Genomic DNA, 21,112 nt, shown 5'->3' on the forward strand with positions numbered 1-21,112 from the left:
TTTTGAGGCTCCAGGCCTTCCAGTTTAAACCGATGGGCACAGATGGGGAATGAGATGCAGAGAAGGACGGCGAGTGAGCGGTGATGTACATTATGGGGTTGGTTAGTTCTGTGATTTTATATTTTGGCAGCAGGTATCTTGGTAGGGGAACTAGAGGTTCGGAGCCTGGTGGAAGAAGCATGCTTCAAAGGTTCTACAAGTTATTTTTAAACATCGTAAAAATACACTCTTGTGAAATTAGCGTAGAAAAATAAGCAGGGGACCCTGACATTCTGTCTGTACGGGGAGCACTTGCTGTGGATCTCAGATCTAACCTCAACAAAACTGATTTATTTGTACAAGTTAGCAAGGGCCCTCCTAACATCAGGAGCTCTGCAGCACAGTTCATGTCAGACTCCAGAATAAACACACACCATACATGATCTCCCAGGTGTGGGGAGGAAAACCAACATCCTCGTCTTCAAAAGCCAGAATGGGCCTTCCCACAAGTTACCTGCTCTTCTTCTTTGTGCATATAAATGTCACCACAGACCCGCGTATGCTGTCAAGTGCACGGAACACAGTCAAGGCAAATGAGTTTTAAGCGAGTTCAGGCACTCAGACGCTATGATGAGCAGCCCCGGTGCTACCCAGAAGCAAGGCGGTAGAGGGAACATTTGCCCCCCTGCCGCCCCCCCAATAATCTGCAAAGGGCTGCAAATTACTGTCAGAAAGCCCAACATATGTACAAAGTTATCCAGTGCTAAGCAGCGGACGTGACAAAGACAAAATCCTGACAGCAGCCAAATTTTACTTTTTCAAAATCTTAAAATCGAAGCTTTTCCAGGGGTCTCACCGGCCCCTGGACTCCTGGAAAGTTGGTTGTTTTTAAACAGCATCATCCAGGAGCCCCAAAATGCCCACTTGCCCCTCCGCCCAATAATGGGACCCTAGAATCAGCCCTGATGATGGGTCTGGTGTAAGATCCTAGACAGAATAGAATAGGTTAAAGCTTATACTAAGGATTTGCCTACCCTTGATTTTGCTGCACCCCCGTAACTACATTGATCTAGTGTAGATGTGCTGTGCCAGTGGGTCTTACACCTTAAGCGGAGAAAAGCCATGCTGGTGCCTGGGACAGCATCCGCCACGGTAGTGCATGCACAGCCAGCGTGTGCCGCCGTGCAGCTTGTCTGTGCACAGTGTTTACTACGCCCTAACCGGTGTGCAGTGCATAAGCCACAGTAATAGCGTTCACATGGACAATGGTGTCCTGTTTCGGTCTGTAGATTGCAGACACACAACAGGGCCTTGGTACTCACTAACATGGTCCTTTGCTTCACTACTGAGCTGTGTGCTTTCTGGGATTTTTCTCGTTGTACGTGGTGGGATACACAGTGAAAGCCGGGGAATTCTAGGACTTAGAGTCAAACTCCAAAAGTCCATGCAACTAAACTAGTGCAAAAAAAATTAACCCAGCATAGGCAAGACTAACATCACCCAGTTGCAACACTTTGGTCTCTAAAAACAGGGCATGATGCTCCTACATGTTCTGCCCAATACTCAGGGACATTAAAGGGGGAATTAATGATGGAGCAACATCCAAGAAATTGCACTGGCTTGAACCACATATATTATATACGTAATGCAATCTCAGTTCCCCAAATGACCTGACGGAGAATAGCTAGACGTGGATAATTGAGGTTTCAGACAATTGAGGGCATTTGCAATGTCATTAATCGTTTTTTTGTGGTTGAACGTATGATCCGGTGACATATAACAAGATGTTTCAGATCATAGATGTTGGAGTTTATGTTATCTATCTCCCCTTTTCTCTCCCAAACATGGCATCAGTTGGAGACCCCTTGGCACAGGATCTCATGTCTGAACCGATTCCTTCTGGAGCCATTATAACTGTCAAGCTTCAGACAAACCTTTCAAGGATCATTCTAATATTTTTAGGTCTGACCCCCTTTCGTTTTGCACGGAGGGAAGAGAAACAAATGCCAGAAATGGTATGAGGCATTAGAAGGGAATCTTCTCCCACGTCCGTTGAGAAATGTGAACCAGGAGCATGTGTTAGATCAGTCTACTTTGTTTCAGTCCTTGTAAGGCCGCTGCAGCCAGTGCTGGTGGTTAAAACGTGCGTTAAGGGTCCATAACAATACTGAGGGCCATACGATACCCCTTCACAGGAATAAGTCTTGAAGGAGCCAAAATCTGCTGGCAAAAAATACACGAATAATAAGCACTGAGAACATGGCACCGAAGCCATGTGCAAAGCAGTTGGATGCAAACTTCATGGAGTAGTGGGAAAAACAAGTGCAGAGCCAAAATCCATGTTGGAAAACAGGTTTAGGATTGTGTTCAATCTCACTTGCCTCTTGCTGGCACAGAGGCAGGGCATTGTAAGTCAGTGCTATCCTCACTGGATGGAGGTGGCTCCTGGATGCCTCTTCAGCCATTGAGATGCATTGCTGGATGATTGCAAGTTATTTCTGGTAACTCTCAACCCTTTTTACCCATTAATTCACATTCTTTTATACAGATGGCATGCTGCATAACTTCCTTTAACAACAGCAGCACTTCTCTCAGGTTTTCGAGGCATTGGGCAAACATTAATCAATCAGTATTTACTAAGATCTGCCAATTAATCAAGCTTGTCTTTTGCCTGTTGGCACCTCCTCTCTCCCAAAACCTTTCAGGGAAACTAATGAGTCGTGGTGCCTGTGAGCTAATTTTCAGCAGCGGGTAAAAATCCAACTCCATCCGAGTTAAAAGATTATAGGGAAAGCCTCCTCTCCCTCCCCCCAGAGCGTTCCACATTGCATTATTCCCACCCCAAGGTTCAGCTGCATAGAATTGTTTGAGACTTGGGTGGGCATCACCCCAGGAAGTGTAACTTCCCCCCACAAGCATGATACAGCCACATCCCTAGCGTACTCTCTATCCTCCCATCCACGCTGTGCCTCACTGGGGGAGCAGACAGCCCCAAATCAATATTGTAAAAAGCAACGTGAAGATGCACAACAACCTTTCCAGCATATGCTCCTGGAGCCAGAGGAGGCCATTTCTGCCCTTGCTTACAGACCAATGCAACTCCACTGAATTCATAGCATTCTTTCTTTATATACCAAATGGACCCGATCCACATTATGCAACAATGAAAAGCAATGTGTCATTAAATGCTAACCATTTTAAACTCAAAGGGATGGGGAGCTGCCTTCCATGGGTACCCATCGCGCACAACACCTCTGCAGAGAGATGGAGCTCTCCTTGAACAAATATTAAGGCAAGTGGAGCAGACAAGTCCTACATGTTCTGTGTCTCATCCAAAAGACCCCGATGCAGTTCGCTGCATACTTAATTTAGCTGAGCCAGCCCTGCAGGGACTCAGTTCCAAGGAGTCCAGGATGTTCTAAAACAGCAGTGGCATAGACCACTGGATGAGACAGTGTGGTCTACTGGTTAGAACAGAGGGCTGGGAGCCTGGAGAGGGAAGGTTCTTTTCTCACTGACTGGGGCAATTCGCTTAGGATTTCTCTATGCAAAGTTGCATCCCTTTAACTTAAATCGGTTTTAAAAATATTTAATTAAACTGGTGCAAACCTCTGTGTGGACACACTTAGATCAGCTTAAAACTGGGTACACTGGTTTACTTTGTGCCTGGAAATGTCCTGGTGCAAGCTAAGCCAGGTTTAAATCCATTGAAGAGTGTCCCATCAGCAAAGCTGCACTGGTTTCATTGGATTTTAAATCAGGCCTTTAGTTAAACTGGTGCAACTCTGTGTGTAGACCAGGCCTGTTGTGGCCTGATCTAAAAGTTATCGAAGTCCCTGGGAAAACTCCCACTGGCTTCAATGGCCTTTGGATTGGGCCCTTAATCTCAGCCTCTACTATCCCACCTTTTGTACAGCACGCGGAGCCCCTGGAATGATGGTGCAATAATCGTACAAAACGTTATGAAATGGCCCATGGCCACAGGCTAGACATGGGGTGTTCCTAGAGGAGGTGGATAAAGTCAGAAAACTGGTTTTAAAAAGCCCAGTGCTAAGTGGGGCAGTTCTACCTTCCTCCCTACGCATTTGGTGGGCTCTTTCCTAGTCACACAATTGACATTTACAGCATCCCATTGTCCAGGTGAGGTTCCTTGCCTTCCCCTCCCCTGGCCATATTCATTTTACAGCACGGGGGGAATACTCCTCTTCCCTCCGCTGGCTGTAGAAACCATGCAAATCCTACACTGCCCGAAAACCAGACCTTTGATTCTCCGCAAACCTCCTGCAAGCTGAGGAGAGGGGAAATGGCACTGAACCCAGGAGCCAGGGAAAACAGAGCCTGGTCTATAAGAACAAAGCCATAAGGCACGGTTACGGGGTTTCTTGGTAAGAGAGTGTGCTGCAAACTTTGCTCAACTGGGGCCCGATCCAAAACCTACTGAAGTCAATGGAAAGATTTCCACTGACGTCAATACTCTGCGCATTAGGCCATATTCAGAAGGTCTGAAGCTGGGGTCAATATGGGACCGTCTCTCTCTCTCTCTCTCTCGCTGTAATGTGACTGTAAAACACACAGAGGGGGCTGATAGAAAACAGATTTCCGCGGATTAAAGCTACGATCACGCATTGATCGTATTTTAGTTGTCAATTGCACAGCCATAGAGAAAGAGAAAGTGCTTTATAAACAGACAAATGGAAGGAGAAGGAAGCAAGAAATATTAATTCCTCTGGCTCATTGGCTTCCTAGTTTCCAAGGTTCTGGAGGGAAGAGAGCAAGTTTTGTTCTGGGAAAAATAAACGAGAAAAAAGTTTCCATGTTTTTTTCTCTACTGCATGGCGGATGGAAATTCCTGCTTCTCCTCCACCATATTTTCTTTTATTTGTCATTCAAGGTCTCACATCTACCCAGCTGCTTTGGGAGCCAGATTGGTTGTTGCTGTTATTTTGTAGACAGGCTAAATATACAACTTATATACAAAACTCACAACTTCAGGTGTATATTTGTGCGTCGATGTCTCGGCTTTCACCCTCGCCAGTATGCAGCAGAGATGGGACAGCATTTTTGTATCTAGAAACACACAAATACCTAGGCTGATGGAAATATTTGTTTTTTTTAATCAGGGACAATGATTGGGAAGGGAGATGCTTTAACAAAACACACACACACCAATAATACAAGATAAAGGGAATCATTTCTTTTCACTTGAGTCTTAATAAATTCCCCCTCTATAGAATTCCAGAACCAAAATGTTTTCAACCAAAGCAGATCTGGCTCCAATAACAAATAAATAAATAAATATAACCTACCCTACTGTTCAGCCTCATTAGTGCAGATGTGGCTTGTAACGAAAATCTAGCTGGACCTGTGTATCTTATACGTACGTGGAGCTGAAAGGGCGTTTGCTGCCCTAGTGGTATTTAGAGAGTTTGATTCTCAGACATATGAGCTGTGTGGCACCCACACGAATCGCTGGGCAGGAACAGACACACACGCTGCTCTCTTCTTGTTGTGCCCCTTAATGTCATGGTGTTGGAAAGAGGAATGGGCTCAGGTGTTTTGCAGTGTATGGGCTGGTTTATCAGCGAAGGGGCCACGAATAGGACTGGGCGCTAGAATCAGCATCCTTGATGCTTCCGAGATAAGCTCCCTGTGAATGTTTTGAGGGTGGCTATTCCAAAGGGCTTAAAAATCAAGAGCGGTATTTCCCTACAGTAATCAGTTCGGTTTATTTTAAGCTAAAAAGGGATCCAAGGTTTTCTGTTTGTTTAAATGAGACAAACAAAAATTTGCTGGAAAACCCAAGCTCGTGAAGGGGGGGGGAGGGAAGTTAGTGTCAAAAAGAAAACAGGACCAAATGGGTTGGTGCCCCCCCCCCCCCCCCCCCCCCCCGCCCAGTCTATCAGGCAGGAAGCTGTTTTAACTGGAGATTTTTCTGGAGACTGGTTTCTCTGTCTCACCCCTACCCCTCTCCCCAGACTCTTCCTAGAGACAAATTCATTCTTGCTATAGTGAAAATAAAAGTTCTCTTAGCACATGTGTCTCTCTGACCAGGTTATTTCTTGCAATGAAACCTTTCAGGGCAGATAGTAAATCGCCCCGCTGCCCTAAAGAGACCCCCACGAGTTCAGCCCGTGTCCTTTTACTGCTCAGATTTCGCGGCGTTTGCCCCGCAGACAATATTTTTTTTCCTCGTGACGCATCATCCTCCCCCTCCTTTGCTTTGTGTATATTGCACCCCCCTGCCCCGCACTCAGCCCGGGCGTGAGCTCCCCCCCCCGGCCCCCGGCGCAGGAATGATTTGGCCAATCACCCAGCTGGGAGCGGGGCAAGAGGGGGCGAGGTCTGGAGGGGCTGCAGGTGTATTGGCGGGAGGGGTCGAGGGAGCCCCGGGGAGGAGAGACCCCCCCATCCCCGCCGATCTCCCAGGACGGCGTCTCGGGGCAGACACCGCTCTGATCTCCTAACGCTGCTCCCGCGGCGGGTCCCCGGGGCAGGTGAACCCCGGTCCGCGGTCCGGGCTCCGCAGCATCCCCAGGAGCGGGGCTCGGGGGTACCCGGCTGGCTGCTCCGCGAGCGGCCCCGGCGCCCTAGTGGTGCAAAGGCTCCCCCAGCCAGCCCCGCCCTTCATTAGTGCTAATTAGCGGCACGTTGCCATCGCCCCTTCCACCGCCGTGTGAACGGGACTGAGAGCGGAGTGACAGGCCGAGCCGGGTGGGCAGGATTCCTACAGAGCGACCCTCAGCTCACATTTAAATTTTAAATCACTTTTTGGGGAGTGAGGGTTGGATCAATCACCCCTCCCAAACCTCGCGGGGCCCAAAAGGAAACGCGAGCGGCTCAGTGGAGGATCGTGTCGATCTTCCCCGGCGCTGTTCGTGGGGCGAGCGGGTCTGATTCACGGGGAAAGTGTGAAATTTAAACCCTCGGCAGCCCAGAGGGGCGAATTGCACCGAATCAGCAGTTTCAGGGAGACGGGGCGTGTGTCTCCGGAACGCCAGTTGTTGAAATGATTTAATCGTGGTTCGAAATCTTCCCTGAGTGATATTGACAGGCGTTGTGTTATTCCATAAATGCTAAAGCGATCTGGAGCGGGAAGGGGGCTGTGTGTAAGGGAAGGGTCCTCCAGCCCTCCGTTAGTGCCCTAAAAACATGATCAAATGCATTTCACCACCTAATCCTAGCCCTAAACTTCAGAAGGAAGTAAAACTTCTATTCAATACCTTTTCCTTCTCACAGAGCGCTCACTAGAAAGACTCCTTTTCTAGCTTCTGTACTGGAGTATCACAGTATCAGAGGGGTAGCCGTGTTAGTCTGGTTCTGTAGAAGCAGCAAAGAATCCTGTGGCACCTTATAGACTAACAGACGTTTTGCAGCATGAGCTTTCGTGGGTGAATACCCACTTCTTCGGATGCAAGCAGTGGCACAGACCTCCATGTGTCTGTTTGGGGCTAGGAGTGTTCACACACATTTCTGTGTAGACAACGTACATATAGTTTGATCCTGGGGAGTGTCCCACACCTGCATGCATACCTTTAGGGTGTGCATATTCCACGTGTGGATAAATCCATGCACATAAATATGAATTGTACATTATATATTAATCGATCCTATCGCTGTACATTGATTCTATTTGGATTTATTTTGTAATCCTTTACTCTACTTTTTGTCAAGCATTTAGACTTTGGTAGATAAGCACTCTATAAATAATTATTATTATATATAAACAAGCTTTACTGAACAGCTTTCCATAAACTGCTACTAGCTATGAAGAGCTGGCATTGCCTGCTAAGACGAATGTCTAGCAAATGAAACTGAAGCCAGGTCCTTCAAAGTTTTAACAACAAATATTCGAGGATTTAAGTGGGGCAGCTGATTAAATCCTAACATTTATCTCCTGGAGACTGACTGGACTGGTCCTTGAGGTCACAAGTAAATGGAAACTGATCTGAATCTAGTACTCAGTGGCACAGGTTTGACATCCCCAGATCTCCATACTTTTACATGGTCGACAGTATCTTAAGAACAGAATAGCTGCGTGTCAGGACTGAGATACCTGGTCTTCTGCAAGCTGCCCTTGCTCTGCTAAGGTAACACCAGTGCAAACCCAGAGTAACAACACTGACTGCAGGGGCTTTATTCCTGGGTCACACTTAATCCGAATCTGCCCCATTGTGTTGAAGCACAAAATACTATTGCCAACTGCATTGACATAATGGTTTCCTAGGGGCAGTGATTAAAACCCTCCCTGGGCAATGATTTCCCATTACAGTTCTAAACTCCAGCCAATATTGTATGCCTTTGTACCATCTACACACTACAATGCACCCTTAAACTTGGTGTACTGTAGTAGTCCTTCACCAGCCTTGAAAGCTGTAAATAATTGAGTTGAAAGGGCTAGGTTTGAAGTGGAACTGGGTTTAGTTAACTTCCTGTGGTTAAGCCCCCAGACTGGTTTACACAGGCAATGTTTGGACTTACAAGGGCCAGCACTCCCCCTCCCCTGTGGAGTTTAACAGCCTGCAGCATAAACTCCAATAACGCAGCCCACAGATGGAACAAGTTAACCAGGAAGGCGAAATAAGGCAGGGAACTGCATCATTCAGGGCAGGACAGAAACAGGCTAAAGGCATCCCAAATACTTAAAGTCAACAGTTTGTCTTTGGGATGGGCAATATGACAGGCTGTGCATTCTACAGAGAGGTGATCGGTTCTGTTGAATGGGCAGTGGGGGAAGAGAACACACTTCCTCTTACTCCCTCCCCTATATAGACATCTTAGCTCCGAACGCCCGTGAACTAATGTTTGCTTCCTTTCAAGTTTCCCTCTGGCTAAGCTGGTCCATTCTGCAGCCTAGTGATTGTGGTTTTGCTGCTCTTTAGACCCAAGTTTCTGTTTTGGAGACTGATATTGTTCCTGGCTGCAGTACGGAAAGGAGGTGTGGGGGAAATGGAGATAAATTACAAAGCCAAGACAAGAGGATAATTTATCAGTAGCCTTAGTTATAACTACAAGAGATTTCTTTTTAAAGTAGAATGGAAGGGGTTCCAGTGGAAACTGATGGGAAGACGTTTATGCTAGAGACTTACTTTGTATGAGAATCAGTTAGGACAATTTATAGCTTTATTCCTAGACCGAGAAATCGAAAGCTCTGGTTTAGAGGCAGTGTAGCCCTGGTTTTCCAAAAGTGATTAGTGAGTTTGGAGGCACAAATTGGACACCTTAAAGGGTCCTGATCATCAAAAGGTGCCAAGCACCCACCCTTTAAAAACCAGGACATTTTAACATGTCTTAAATCGGGGCCCCAAAAATCACTAGTTACTTTTAAAAATCTTGGTCCTAAACTTTTGAAGAAACCATATTAGTAACAGAATCCCCAGTTCAGTGCATCTGATGTTGTCTGGTAGGGGACTTGTGTTGGCTGGCTATAATTTATTATGTAAAATAAGGCCCTACTAGATAAGAAGTCTGATTATACAGCGGCTTTTAATGTTCACTGATCACAGTGCATCTTCATATTAAAAAAATTCAGTTATTTCACTCCATAAGGGAGGGAAAAGATTGTCTTCTCAAACTTTACACAGTATAATCATCCAACCCTCCATCATGCAAAACATTTGCCACCAGAGCAATAATTATGGGGCAGAGATCAGAAAGGAGGAGCCATGAGGTGAACTCTACCTCTTTGTTCTTCATCCCTCTTCCCCTCTTAGGGGTGTTGTGACTAGTTCTTTGCAGGTTTCCTTGCTCCAGTCAATGCTTAACCACTATAAAGTCACTTAGCTCATAAGAACTTCCAAGGGCACTATCTTAAGTAGAGACCTGAGGTTTATATCCAGCAATTAGACCCAGAGAGTGAGGCTTTAAGTCCTGGCCTATAAGAGGAGTGTGTTGTGACTTCTATGAGCTTCAAGCTGGATTTCTTTAAGAGGAAAAAATAGGGGGAAATATATTCCTAGAGCATTGGAAGATACTTGGGTGTAAGAAAAAGATGAGACACATGGAAATAAGTTCTGTGGAGCTTTGGAATGGCATAAATGTCTAATTGTTTACCTAATCCAAGGTACATCACACACTTACTTCCATGCAGCAAAGTGAAAAGTGGTATATTTCAGGGGCACTTAAACAGCTCTTCAGATCTGATGTTAGTCTTGTAAGTGAACAAGAAGGGGAAATGTCCTTTCCCAGAAGCCCCTTCTTCCTTACTTGTTACAAGTGTAATATGACTGGCATGTCCCTTTTTTCACCTCCAGTCCTTGGAGTAGTGGACCTGAGAACCCAATACATCTTTCCATCCCTAACTACTAGGACCCTAGATATAACGTTCATGATGTTTTTATCGGTACTAACGCTCTACACATTACCTTCACGAAAGAACACGTTTATAGAAAATAAATATATTTTAAACTTTGGGGGAGGGGGGAAAAATCAGTTCTGCTTTCACTTACCTGCTAAGATATTAACTCGGGATTCCTTGTTTCCCTGGTAGTATCACAGACATTCACAAAACACGTCCCTGATACTCATCTAAGTACCATCAAACACCAAATCTTGAACGCCGTACTGGGCAAGTCTGTGAAGGAAATGAATATATAAATATTAAATATATTGCTCTCTCACAAGCATATTTGCACCTTTGAAGTCTTACTTTATATTATTGGTAATAGTCTGGGACTTCTTTAGAGAAACAGCTTTGCAGATTTTGATCTTCAAACTTTAGCCCATGGCTGTGGCCCGCTAGAGAAGTTGGGATGCTGGGCCTTAGGGTCACCTGGTGGCTGAACTTTATAGAAATGAAAGAAGCACCCAGACCAAACCCCTGGATTCAGCTCCGCAGACTCTCTTCTCTCCAAACTTTGTGGAGTTCAAACCTAGATTTTAGCTTTGCCATGGGCTGAGCCCCAACTGAACACTCCCAAACGTTAAATGAGCTGAATTTCCACAGTCTCTCCCATTCCTCAGAGAAAGTCCAGGGCAAGGAGCAGGAGGAGACAGGCACCTCTTTGATTCACACCCCTCTCACTCTGGAGGGGAGAGAGTTGCAAAGGCAGGCTCTGAAGGTTTTTTTCAGGTGAGATGCAATGTATTAGCTCAGTTATTAAATGGGGAACTTGCAGCTACAATAAAGGCTAGGGGTGGACAAGCCACAAATCAATCTGTCTAGGTATTTAAACTGTCTAGGGCCTTATGCACCCCCTCCCCCTCTCTCCCATCCCCTCCGAGTGCCTGGCAGGCACTTAACACAGAAGTAATCACTATGGTGTGGGAGCAGAGACTGACCGTTTGCAGCCCCCCCAGTTAAGACACTACAGTACACGCTGTGCAGCAGAGAGGGGGGTTTAACACAACAGCTGAATTTGGAGCAGTGAGTCCTACATAGGCCAGGGTGTGCCTGCCAAACGCAGCTCGCTCTCTGCAGGGCCAGGTGTTAATTCAGCAGGAAATTAATCAGTTGGAGGCGCCCTGCTCTGGGGAAGTGTCTTGCGTGTGGACGCGTGTCTGAACCGCTGGAGCAGAAACCCACGTTGCCAAGGGCTGCTGATCCCCGGGGCGTGCAGAGTCTGTCCTGAAGTCAATCCCCGGACCTGGGCAATAGTTCTCCTCCCTTCTGGTACGCAGTGTGGGGCTCCCATTTCCCTGGAGACGGCGGGACCTGGGCGATAACGCCCTTTGCCAGCCCCCCCGAGAGAGCAGAGCCTGGTGCCGGTCCTGCAGAAATCCCAGCCCGCCCCCCCCCCCTTCGGAGCGCAGCTCATAAAGCAGCTTTTCAGCTGCGGCTGCAGTGACAGATCAGGAAGAATTGCATGAGTCTATTAAAGGCAGTGTGTCTCCGAGTGAAGTCTGTGGCTAAGCCAGGCGCCAGGCTCTCACATTGAACCAGATGTGGAGAGGCGCCATCCCTTCCAGCCACTGAATCCGAGAGGCTGCAGCCCTCACACGCAAGGAAACTGGCGCGCACATGGCAGGGGAGCCAGGGGATTGCTCCGGCGAGCACATGGCGCGGGGCTGCAGCCAGAGGACGCGCAACCCTCCCGGCAAACGAGGAGCTGCCGGGGGCACGGGGAGGGGGACGCATGCGAGATGCGAGCCATTGCATTGCCCTAGCGAGCCAGCCGGCTCCTGGCCAGGCTGCACCGAGCCTGCCTGGCTAGTGGGCTATCAAAGCACCGCGCGCGCAGCCCGGCCAGGGGGCTCCTCTCCGCTCTGCCGCGCCGTGCACGGCGTTGCAATAGGGGGTCCTGCTGCAGGCGCCGCCTTCCCTAACCCGAGCCCTGCTGGGCATTGCTCAGCTCACTGCTCCCCGGGCCCTCAGCAACTCTCCTCGGTCCCCCAGCGTCCGCAAGCCCAGGCTCCAGGACTCCTCCTGTCACCCGTGACCTGGGGCAGGCGTCCTGCCCCGGGAACAAGGCGGGGCGCGTGGGGTTTGCTACGCGCGGGACTCAGGCTGCACAGCTGACCCGTCCACACAGCGGCGCGCGCCTTTTCCACGTGCACCCTGCAAAACAAAGGCGAGGTGCCCAGCTGTGCTGAGCCCAGCTCCCCGGAGAGCAAAACCAACCCACCTGCTTGGGAGGCTGCAAACGGCTTGGCTCTCATCCCACTCCCGCCTCATCACCCTGGCGGGCGGGACCCCGTTTTCCTTGCCCGAGATGGAACACCTGGTCCCGCAGACCTGCTCCGGAAGTGTCCCTCCCCTACCTCCACCCTTTTATTTGTCGTGCAAACTGCAGTTGTGGTCAGCCTGTTTGCAGAACTCAGCGGACTATTTTCAATATCTGGCTCTTGGGCTCAGTTTTTTCCCTCCCAAAGAAATAAAAGGGGGGAAAAAATAAACCACGAGAGCTTTAATTGCAAGTGATGACTTGGTTTAATAAGCAACTGCTCCAGAGAGAGGCAGAGGGGCTGTTTTAATTACTTGCAATAATTTAAAAAAATCAGGGACCAAGCGAGTAAAGGTAGATCGTTTATAACACACTAGGTTCACTAGGAAGTAGTCTGATCCTTAACTGCTTTGTTACTTAGTTCTTTGCAAGCTAAGGATCTTTGTAGTTCTTTAAACAAAACTTGGGAGGCTCTTGGAATGCGTGATGGCCTCTCCATCTAGGTAGAGAGAAGGAGCTGCATTGGGTTGCTTCCATTTTGCTTTTATTTTCCTGTTTATTTAGCAACCAGATTGCTCAACAAATCAACTGTAAGCTTTTAAGGTGTTTTAACTGGTATTAAATCTGCAAAAGGTGGAGGAACACATCTTCCAATTCTCTTTTTATAGTTCCTTCTGTTTAAAAACACACCCTACTCTCCAGAGCAGCTGCAAAATACACCTACAACTCACGATACAAAAATAAAAAATAGCCTTGGGTTCATAACTGTAGAGTTGTGAATTTATGGCTGGGGTTTGCAAAGAGTCCTAATAGATTTTAGTCCATTAAATGTCAATAAGCAACATGTAGGCATCATGTGTTATACATTAGTTTAAAATGACTTGAGCATTGATTTTAAATAGGCAATTAAACCATATTAAGTGCACCAACTTTCCTTACAAGCCTTTTTAATAACACCTCATTATTAAAAATACAGGAATTAGATAACATATTGTCTCTCTCAGATCTTGGGAATAACACAGCTAACAATATATTTGTTGCCATTTATGTTCTTTGTTTGAATTTTCTGCACTTCATTCACATAGTCAGTTTCACCTTGGTTTCTAGTTATTTTGTTTCTGGTTCTTTATGGGTTAGCTCATGTCCACATTTTGGGATTGTAAATACTGCAGGGAAATTTTTTAATTAAAAAAATAACTATCCATTTAAATGGAAAGACACTGAACCATTTATATGAGTTTTAGGGGACTTATAAAATGTAAAACCAATGTTGAAATTCAACTACCAGACAATGTCCTTTTAATGAAGCAAATAACCACTAAATGCGGTCCATTTAGTGACCATTTTTTGACAAGCTTTTTGCCATTGTCATTTTATTTGTTTGTTTTTAGAAAAAGCAGCTCATTTACAGATCTGGGGCCTAGTCCCGCCAGTCCTTACTCACACAAATAGCCCTGACAAACACAATCCAGTTCACATACACAACGCTTCTGCAGACTCAGGCCCATAATGCTGCATTCGACAGGTTTACGAAGTTACAACCCTCGGGGCCGAATCCTGCACAGTGCTGAAGGCTCCTCCTGCAAGACGCAGATGGGCGCCTATCTGCATCTTTAGGCTCCTAAATACCATTGAAAATCTGCCTCCAAGCACCCTCTGCTCCTGCAAAATGTGCTTATGCCAATTTCACTGTTGGCTGAGGGAGGAGATGGCAAGGGAGAGAACGCAAATGTAACTACAGTTATCTACCACGGTTATCAAAGCTAGCCTAGGGAATCACAACCAGGTTGTTGATTACATTCAACCCTCATTAGACAACTGGTCCCAAGGGTGAAAAATGTTTTTAAAATGCTTTGCCTAGTTCAGGTAAGGCCCAGCCCCCAACCCTTTTCCTGTGGGGCTACATGCAAAGAGCTTTGGCTCCCTCTCAGTTGCACTCTGACAGTCTGAATGGACACGAACGAAAATTGATACTCCGATAAATGTTTTCATATGGGGCACATCAGAGGAAGGAGGTCACCTTGTGTTTACTTTGTCAGTGGTTTTTCCTTTGCAAGGTTTGGTACTTTGGCCTCTTACATTTTTCCCTTTGGAGGAAAAAAGAAGAAAAAAAAGAGAAATTGTAACAGTTATGCCAGTTTGATATTAAAAAGCCCTCTTCCATTTGTGTAGGTTATATACACTGATATGGAATACTGGCTGCATGTCCTGTCTGCATGGCTTTTGCTTGGGACCCAGGGATTTCTGTTATACCACGTGTATATAAAGGAGGAATGTTTCTGGTAAAAAGCTATTTATTTAAATTAACAAAATATAAGTTTAACACTGATTCTGGGAGTAAAACATTCAAGGCTTTGGGACCTTGGTAGTACAGTGGGAGAGAGAATTATCACATTCCTTAATGCCTTTCACTCTGGAGAGCCAGGTTCAAAGGTGAACCAGGTCACCAAACACAAATAAAATATAGTTGGGAGTCTCCAGTGGATCTCATCTGCACACATGGCAGTCTCCCAGGCCTGGCTGAGCAGAAGGTCCTGCAGGTAGCAAAGTAGTGAATAATGAGATGAGGTGACGGAGCAGCAATGGCCTGCTAATCCAATGTGCTCTGCACATCTGGGTTTGAATCCCACCTCTGGTGAATCTGGTTCTCAGATAAGATGATCTCATGGTCCCTTCTGGCCTTTTGAAGTCAAGGTGAATTGGCAGAGCTGTGAGGAGGAGCAGGTCTGGAATCGCAGAGGACATTGCACATCGGGTCTCAGGGGCTTTGGGGTAGAGTCATGCCTAGTGGAAATTTGCCTACCTTTAACCAGCATTCCCAGCCCTTCTCTTTCCTGGAGCACCGTGTTCACTCTCTGTTGTCCTGGGGAACCACAAGTGACTCCTAAGCATCTCTGCAAGTGGTGGACAGGCTGTAACTAAGCATAGACACTCAAGCGCACTCTCTGGGAGCCACAATGGCCTTACAATCACTCCTCTTCGGAGTCCCAGGAACGTAGGCTAGAACAGACGAAGCCTTAGAGGGAAAGCCAGTCTCATGGTGCACTGTCCCCAAGGCAGAGCACTAGCTCTGTCCTTCCATCGTATGGATAAGACACATGAGCTGGCTCAATCCTAGGCCCCTTCCCGCCGTTCTCATAGGTCATTCTTGCCTTGTCTCACCTTCCCAAAGGTCAATCCGGGGCCGTGCAAGGCTAATGCGTCTGCTCTGAACTTCGGAAGGGAGAGCCAGCCGACTCCTGCTACTTCAGAATCTATTCTCAGAGCCCCTCGCTGTGTTTCCAGTTCCAGGGGTGGGTTACACTGACCCAGGGGCTAGGAGGTCAGAAACACCAGAGCCCATTGCAGTGTTGGGACCATCTAGTCCTCGGCCCGCATTTTGCATGCCCAGGACTTGCTTGGACTGCGCCGCGGTCGGTTGGGCTTCCTAAGTGCTTCCCTGTCCACCACCACCGCAACGTCACAGCATCCCTCGCTGCTCAGGCAGTGTGACGGGCGGGCTGGAGTCACTCACGTGGCCGGCTGCCTCTGCCTACATGAGCCAGACAGACTGAAGCCAGCAACACCGTTGCTGTTTCCTCTTCTCCCAGCAGCCACACAGCCTGGGGCACATCACGTGTCCTGGTGAGGTAGGAGGGGGTGAGAAGGGCAGAGGCACATTCACTCTTGTGTCCCCCCCCCCAACACCAGCATCTTATGTCCATCCCTGACCTTGCCCCATGGCTGTGTCTACGCTGGCACTCTCTGGGAAATCTCTCCACTATGCTAGCCCCAGTGCAATTGATGTAGACCAGCCATTCTCACCGGCATGTCAGCTGGACCGGCTCTGTTCCTGGCTCCCAGTCCTCTGCTCATACCTCTAGGAAACACCTCTGGTGGTGGCGCTTCCATCCCTGGCCATTTTAAAATGAAGAGTGGATGTTTTTTCTAAAAGAGCTGCTCTAGTTCATACGGGAATGATTGGGGGGAAGTCCTATGGACTGAATTACACAGGAGGTCAGACAAGATTATCACAGGGGTCCCTCCTGGCCTTGGAATCTGTGAATCCAATCTCTCTCCATCGTAGATTTATAAATATCCTGGGAGAAGTTCTGCTCCTATTGACCTCAGTGGCAAAACTCCCATTGACTTGAATGGGGCCAGGATTTCCCCTGCATTGAAGGGGGCATGTGGCTTCAGGGGGAACGGGGGTATAAACCCCCGTGAACCCCTGACGTTTGGGGTAGGTCTGAAAAATAATACGGTGCCTGTTTTCTGTCCCTGCCCCCATTTGATATAATCCGATGCTCTCCCAGTTTGCAGGAAGCACCGATGGGTGTGCTGGAGGTCTGCTTTCCAACACCTGCCCACTAAAGCGCTGTTTCCCCCTGTAACCACTGTCTTCCTTTTGTGGATTCCTTATCATCAGCTAAACAAGGCTTTGGTTGAACCTAGAAACAGTTAAAGGGGCTGGGTTTTGAAGAGATACGAGCCGCTTATTAAAATGAATGTTTTACAATAAATCTGGCAAGAGGCCACCGACCTCAAATGAAAACCAGATTGAAGGACAGCGACTCCGTGCGCAGAGTGAGGGTTTCCAGCATGCGTGTTTGCGCCCGCCGAGTTGTCCTCACAGACTGTGCGGGCTGGACGACACCCAGGCGCTCGCCCTCCCCCCGTGATCTTCTCTACGTCACCAGCCAAGAGTTTCAAAAGCGAGTTCAGGCACCTCCACTTTGCGGGGGGGGTTGTTGAGTCGAGACACCCAAAAGGGGCCTGAGTCACAGAGGGTGGGTGCTCAGGACGTTCTGAACATCAGGGGCCTTTAAAGCATTTAAAGCGTTTCAGGTTGCGCACCAAAAATCCCTGAAAATCTTGGCCTTTAACCGGAAAAGCACAGTCCCGGTGCCAGGCAGTGAGGCTCAGGCTGCAGTGGCAGTGCAGGGCTACAGGGAACTATCCTAGTAGAGGGGAGTATATGTTACTACCTGGATGGCAGCTTGTACTTGGCAGTCTCCCTAATGCAATTAGGTCTCTGCTTTAACCTGGAAGGGCAGTGTTGGATTTCAGTGCCAGATGCCCCTCTGGACTGGTTTGCCGTGGGCTTCTCCCTATAATGCCTATTAAATTTCAAGAGACCATGCTTTTGGGAGGGGTGGGAGCACTGTGCCAGGGGCCCCTGGATGGAAGCCAGGGCTTTGCATAATAGTCTTACTATGCAACGCATACTGGATTTATTTTTGATATGCAAAATCTCTGCCAACTATTGACATCCTACTGGGGTGAGGGCCCCACCGATCTCTATCCTGTCAATAGCAGTGTGTTCTGGGGTGGCTAGTTGTACTGCTTGTCTATTCAAATTTGAAACAGGAAGAAGTTAAATACAAAAAGTAACATTAAAACATACTGTAGCCGATGTCAGAGTGGCCTAGTGGACAGAGCAGCAGACTGGGACTCAGAAGAGCTGGCTTCTAGTCCCAGCTCTGCCATTAAATTGCAGGACACACAGGCCAACAGGTTCAAACCAGGGCACTTGGCATTAAGCATTTAGGTCTCAGTCCTGCAATGACCTAAGTGTGAGCCGATCCTGGCACCCATGTGGTGCCCCATTACAGTCAGTGGGTGCAGAATTCGGCCTTCATGGAGCTCATGGCGGTTTGGAGGTGTTGGCCAAGATCTACAAAGGGATTTAGGCTCCTCAAGCATTGAAATCAGTGGGAGTTAGGCACCAAAATCCCTTTGAGCACCTGGGCCTTCAGTACTTACATTTAATTGACTTCTGGGGAGAGGAGGGGCTATGGGTGCTTGGCCCGTTTAAAAATCAGACTACTTAGTTAAGGGCCTCAATATGGACTGCCGAGAGGGGAGCATAAATATAGGCACCTGAGTTTGTAAATGTTGCCATTGACCAGTGTCTCCGTTTCTCCAGTAAGTACATTTCTTAGCCACTTACAGAAAAGAGCTTCCCAGTAAAATAACCGAGAGATTTCAATGGAGCGTGTCCGCAAAACAGCAAAGGCTTCCATTTTCAGTGATTCAGTGGGGAGACCCTTATTAACAGTAATTAACACCTCCGTTCACTTCCCACACACCACAGGTCACCCCTCATGTCAGGGGATCACGAGAAGGACGTTAGTGCCTCTGCAGTTTTGGAGGGAGACTCACAGGCCAGGCTACAGTGGCCGAGCTCTGAAGCCCCCATGCCAACGATAGGATGACAAGGGCAGACTTTGGCTGTGATCCCACATGCACCTGGATTCTGTACGGGTGGGAATGTTGTCAAGAATGAAAGCAGCCGACTGGGTCCTATTCCCACTTTGCTCCTTGTCTTATTAGGCAAGTTGCTTCTCTGTCCCTTGATCTCTCCACCTATTAAGTAGGGACAATAACACAACACCCACCCCGCAGAGCTGAAGGGCTAATGCAATGCAGAGAGGCTGCGAGGTTGAGCTCCTTGAATAGTAGCTGCAGGGGAAGTACAACGTACCATGATTATGTACACACACGCACAGGGCGGCGGTGATAGCATAGACTCTGAGACAGAGCTGCAACCAGGCCTCCTTTATTAAGAGTCGGAATCGATCATACTTACTCACAGCAGAAGCCATTCCCACATCTGTTAACTATCACTGGCGTTGTCATTCTCTCGCTCAGCTATTTTTTTCCCTTACTAATTTTAAAACTTAAGAAGCAAGACATAACGTACCGCATAAAACGTGTTAGCAAGACAAGGAGACTAAATTAGTCCCAGGTGGGTAAGTCTGGGCCTGTTTCCAGGGGCCCGGTTGTAACAGCAAGGCATCCCGGTAAGTAACGCGCGGAGCTGACAGGGTGCAGGAGAGACCACGAGTAGGTTTCTTTCCACCACGAGATTGTCTCCTGGCCTGGAGACTAAGGAGAAACCCATCAGCAAGTTGCTCTGCACCCTCTGAGCGTTCATTTTATAAGGGATGTGTGGAGGCCCTTTTGGTGGTCCAGCGTGCTTTGCAGCAGGGGCTGGCAATTACTCTGGACAACTAAACTGAAGTTCCCGACCACATCCATCCACCCTTTTGTACTTGGGCTGATCCGTCCTTTCACACTGTCCGTCGGTGCCTTGGTCAAGGTGACAGCGGCCAGCACCGCCCTACAGAAACGGAGGCTCCTTTCGGAGGACTTGTTCCAGTTTGGTCAACAACAGGCAGTAGCTGTTTTTTATTATTATTATTAATCTTCCTTCTCCAGCAAGAAGAGCTAAAAGGGGCACAAAGGTCTAGTGAACATTGGAGGGGTCCGGAGAGCTGGATTTTCTTTCAAGCTCTATCACTGACTTCCTCTGTGACCATGGGCAAGTCATAGACCCAGAGGACTGGAAGGGACCTCGAGAGGTCACCTAGCCCGGGCCACTGCACTCATGGCAGAACTAAGTATTATCTAGACCATCCCTGACAGGTGATTGTCTAACCTGATCTAACAAATTTCCAGCGATGGAGATTCCACAATCTTCCTAGGCAATTTATTCCAGTGCTTAACCACCCTGACAGTTAGGAAGGTTTTTCCTAATGATCAACCTAAACCGCCTTTGCTTCTTACCCTATCCTCAGAGGTTAAGGAGAATAATTTTTCTCCCTCCTCCTTGTAACAATCCTTGATATACTTGAAAACTGGTATCATGTCCCCCCTCAGTCTTCTCTTCTCCAGTCTAAACAAACCCATTTTTTTCAATCTTCCCTTGTAGGTTGTAGTTTCTAGATCTTTAATCATTTTTGTTGCTCTTCTCCGGACTTTCTCCAATTTGTCCACATCTTTCCTGAAATGTGGCGCCCAGAACTGGACACAAGACTCCTGTTGAGGCCTAGTCAGCACAGAGCCGAGCAGAAGAATTTCTTCTCATGTCTTGCTTACAACACTCCTGCTAATACATCCCAGAATATTTGCTTTTTTTGCAATAGTGTTACACTGTTGACTCACATTTAGCTTGTAATCCACTATGACCCCCAGATTCCTTCCCGCAGTGCTCCTTCCAAGGCAGTCATTTCCCATTTTGCATTTGTGCAACTGATTGTTCCTTCCTAAGTGGAGCACTTTGCCTTTGTCCTTATTGAATTTCATCCTATTTACTTCAGACCATTTCTCCAGATCATTTTGAATTTTAATCCTATCCTCCAAAGAACTTACACCCCTTCCCAGCTTGGTATTGTCCGCAAACCTTATAAGTGCACACTCTATGCCACTGTCTAAAGCATTAATGAAGATATTGAACAGAATCGGACCCAGAACTGATCCCTGCGGGACCCCACTCAATATGCCCTTCCAGCTTGACTGTGAACCACTGATAATGACTCTCTGCCAACCAGTTATGCACTCACCTTATAGTAGCTCCATCTAGATTGCATTTCTTTAGTTTGTTTATGAGAAGGTCATGCGAGACAGTATCAAAAGCCTTACTAAAGTCAAGATATACCACATCTACCACTTCCCCCCATCCACAAGGCTTGCTAAGAAAACTATCAGGTTGGTTTGACAGGATTCGTTCTTGACAAATCCATGCTGACTATTACTTATCACCTCATTAT

General features: G+C 47.5%; 1 protein-coding gene and 1 long non-coding RNA gene across 2 annotated transcripts in view; one reads left to right on the forward strand and one right to left on the reverse strand.

Moving 5' to 3' along the window:
- Positions 1 to 21,112, forward strand: part of PRRX2 (paired related homeobox 2) — a 67,824-nt gene that overhangs the window by 17,445 nt on the left and 29,267 nt on the right. The window lies entirely within an intron of this gene.
- On the reverse strand, positions 1,296 to 10,552 carry LOC123352269. Its single transcript, XR_006574130.1, has 3 exons — positions 10,425 to 10,552; positions 4,964 to 5,046; positions 1,296 to 2,199 (listed from the first exon to the last, which is right to left on the reverse strand). It is a non-coding gene; the product is annotated as an uncharacterized LOC123352269 (long non-coding RNA).

This window comes from Mauremys mutica, chromosome 18, assembly GCF_020497125.1.
Source record: "Mauremys mutica isolate MM-2020 ecotype Southern chromosome 18, ASM2049712v1, whole genome shotgun sequence".
NCBI lineage: Eukaryota > Metazoa > Chordata > Testudines > Geoemydidae > Mauremys > Mauremys mutica.